This window comes from Saccopteryx bilineata, chromosome 8, assembly GCF_036850765.1.
Source record: "Saccopteryx bilineata isolate mSacBil1 chromosome 8, mSacBil1_pri_phased_curated, whole genome shotgun sequence".
Taxonomy (NCBI): Eukaryota; Metazoa; Chordata; class Mammalia; order Chiroptera; family Emballonuridae; genus Saccopteryx; species Saccopteryx bilineata.
The window spans coordinates 86,948,812-86,952,965 of NC_089497.1; positions in this window are offsets into that span (position 1 = coordinate 86,948,812).

Consider the following 4,154-nt stretch of genomic DNA (forward strand, 5'->3'; position numbering starts at 1 on the left):
TATTTTGATGGAAAATTCAAATATTCAAAATCTGAAACATTGTGAAAAGAAAAAGAATTGGAGTTTACCTTGATATCCTTACCAGAGGCATAATAAAATTTTAGTTGATTAAATTTAGTACTTGATATTATGACACAACACATAATGTAGGTTTTTGTGTTTCATATTGGGAGAAAAATTAGTATGGATGACTCTCCTAATAGGTTGACTAATATGAAAAAGAAAAAAGATTGTCTAATTTAAATTTATTATTATTGAGAGAGAGAAAGAAGAAGGGAGAGAGATGAGAAGCATCAACTTGTAGTTGTGGCACTTCAGTATTCATTGATTGCTTCTCATATGTGCCTTGACCCGGGGGCTCCAGCTGAGCCAGTGACCCCTTGCTCAAGCCAGTGAACTTGGGATCATGTCTATGACCCCACAATCAAGCAGGAGACCTCGTGCTCAAGCTAGATTAGCCCACACTCAAGGTGCATTCTCAGTTTTAAACTTGGGACCTCAGTATTCCAGGTTGACACTCTACCCACTGTGCCACCACTGGTCAGGCTCTAATTTCAGTTTTTTTAAAATGCCTGTCTTGATTCTATTTCCATATACTGTAGGCTGTAGGATGTTTCAAAAGATCACTGGTTTTACCATAAACACTGAGAAAACACTAAGAAAATTTAATATTTAAAAATATTGTATCTTCCCTTTAAAACCACCAGAGAGTTGTTCATGCAAAGAAGTCAAGAGAATTAATTTAAGAGATGGATTAGGCCTGACCTGTGGTGGTGCAGTGGATAAAGCGTCGACCTGGAAATGCTGAGGTTGCCGGTTCGAAACCCTGGGCTTGCCTGGTCAAGGCACATATGGGAGTTGATGCTTCCAGCTCCTCCCCCCTTCTCTCTCTCTGTCTCTCTCTCTCTCCCTCTCTCTCTCCTCTTTAAAAAAATGAATAAAAATTAAAAAAAGAAAAAATTCTTTAAAAAAAAAAAAGAGAGATGGATTATTCCTTCCTAAATAAGTAGAAACCAGTTAGCACTTTAATGTCTGGTGGCAGTTTCAAGTTTGGTGACTGGCAGGTAAAGAAGCAAGCCTTCCATAACCATGGACAAAGGACCTTCTGGGACTAGGAGAAACCAGCCAAACATTAACAGCCATGCGTGAGGGGGTGTGATGGATCAGAATCTGGAGGAGCCTCCAGAGCAGAGGCAGTTTCCTCCACCAGCCGTTTCTTCCTCATTAGAATGGGGTGTGGGAAAACAGCCTGAGGTTGGAATGCTGCCCTAAAACAAGTCTTCTGTGCCGGCTTTGGAATGTCAAGTCCTGTGTGGGTGGAACACTACCCTGGCGAGCACTGATAAGATTGTTTACTGGAAGCTTCTGAACCTTATAGCATTTCCTGCATACCTGAAAGGTTTTAGTTAATCATCCTTCTCTGTTCCTGAGTCTATGCTCTGCTAATCTGCTTGATGATTAAAGAAACAAATCTTTGCCTGCAAAGAGCTGGGTTCTCAGTCCTAGAGACTGGGAGTCCCCTGTACCCATCTTTCTTCTATGTTGTGTGTTTTTTCTAAGTCCTGCAGCACCTTCCTCTTGTGCACACCCATTGCTGAGCTGGTCTCTGCAACTGGTGCCCAATGTGGGGCATGACTGGAAGCATGATCACCAGAGCCAGAAGTGGATTTAATGGTGGGCACACCAGTTGTGCGCCCTGGGCCTTAACTTCTGAAGGACCCTGCAAAACCCCGACTTTACACTTTTTTCTAAAGTAAGGGGCCCAATATTTTCTACTGACCCAGTGTCTCAACTGACCTAATTAGCCTTAAAGAGAACACTGTTGGACCCCAAGTGGAAATAGAAGCCTTAATCTGTCACAGATAAGGACACTTAAAAAAATACAGGGTAACAATGGGGAACAGGGGTAGTGTTATGAAGTACTGCCTCTAAATCTGTCTCTTAAAACAAGTGTTGAAGGCTGGCAGAAATTTTAGAATTATTGTAAGCAATTGAGAAGCATTGTACTTAGTTCCCTACTTTAAGAAGTGTAGATTTACATAACTGGGAAAAGAGTTGAAAAAATTACATATTCAAGGTGTTCCATCTCTGGTTGCTATCTGGCCAACTTGGACCTTAGTGAAATCTGTTTTAGAACCTTGACAAACTGAAAATGATGATGATGATGGGGGAGATGAAGAATTTGAGGAGGTGGATAAGGAGGACAAAACATCTTTTCATCCTCCCTTGCTTCCTGAGGAGCCTTTGGCTCCCCTTTATCCTCTACCTCTTCCCTCAGGACCTGGGAAGAGTCATACTCCTTCCTTAGTGGAAAATTATCTCTGAGAAGGATTAATGTTAGGACACCCAGATATTATTAAAGTTACAGCTTTCCCTGTTATTCTACAATCCTGAATTTTTCTGATATTTAATGTTTTAGCTACAGTCCTCTGAACTATCATTTTGTTTCTTCCCTATTCTTTGCCTTGAAATTACTCCCAGACAAGGAGACGCTGAAGGGTCTGAGTACAGTACTTCCTAAGCAGCTGCCAAGTGTCTTTACTCAGGGAGTTTTTGCTAGTTCCATCCTCCAGTGCCCCCATCATAAGATGCCCTGACAGATCAGGCAGGTATCTTTCTGGTTGGGTTGTGCACTGAAATCCCAGATTCCTCTCTGGTTTGTCTGATTCTGGTGTCTATTTAATTTCTGTCTAATATTGTAACGGAATGGGTAACACCCTGTCCATTCCTAAGGATAGTCCCCAGGATGAATTCTGACTAAATTGATTGACCTATGCTTATAAATCTATAAAATAATATCAACTAAAAATAGCAAAAATGTGGCTCTTTTGAGGTCTGAATTAAGTTATTGCATATAAAAATTGGAAATGCTGGCTCTAATATTGAACTAAATAAAACAGTTTTATTCCTGCATTGTTGCTTTCAAATTGAGATATGTAAGAAGTGCTCAATTAAATTTAAATAGAATAAAATTTTGTATCCTATACTTGTTTCTTTGGTTTGTACTCTGTGAGGTCTTGACATGCTGATTGCTGTGCTCTGTGTTGTCTTTGGAGTTGGGGGCCAAGTAGCAACTCTGCTAAAAGGATTAATCAGATTTATTTACATGTCATGCTCGTGTCTCTGTACTGTAATTGTCTTGTTTGTGTGTAAAACTGTACTCAGGTCTGTGAAACAGGAGGATAAATAATGGATGGCTGGTTTTAAATTTTTGCCTTTTTCAATTGGAAATACTTAATTACGAGTATGAACAAAGAAAACCTTTGCTGAATAAATGAGAGTCTGAATTTGTTCAGCTCTGAAGACAAGGGGCACTTACTCCTCCCAGCCCAAATCTCGAATCTTGGGTATTCTTAGGTTTACTAAGAATCTCTGTGGAGGTGTTGAGAGGGCATCCCTCATGATGTGTAGGTTGCCTCATCAGGACTTCCAAGTTCAACTATAATTAAAAAATTGACTCGTCCTGAGGAAGGATGGGCAGGCCCCTCTTCCCTGAGAAGGAAGAAACAAAAAGAGTACAAAGGAAAGGAGCTAGCAGAGGTGTAGGCCCAGTAGTTGTGGTGGTCACAGCCACCAAGAACATGCAGATTCCCATTAGATTTGGATAGACAGTAATGAAACTGCAGAGCCAAGAACTGGTGGCCATACCTTTTATTCTAGCTCACACCCAGCAGGCAAGTACACAAAAACACACTGGGCTCCAAAACCCATTCATTCAGTGCTCACAAAGCTACTGACATATCCGAGTTTTCCTAGAATAAAAGGCTTCCACCAGCTCACTCAGCCTCCTCTGGTTCTCATCTGCGCACCTCCATCTTGGCTGCCTGCCTCCTTTCCAACCACGTGGCCTCTTTCAAAATGGTCTCCTAGCTCCTCCTTCTTTACAAACTTTCTCATGGGACAACGCCCTCCTCTAGCACACATTAGCATAACAAATCCCCTTCCCAAGCATGAAGGTAATTAACAGTATTACCTGGACAATGCAATCATGTGGTCAGCAGCCATTTTTAACAATAAAAGTGAACAAACCCCCAAAATACAGATTTCACAAACTTATTTGCCCAACAAGGGGTAACTGAGTCAACCAGTGATAAATTAACTATATCCCATAGGTACAATACAAGCAAGAATAACAGGATCTGTATGTAACTATG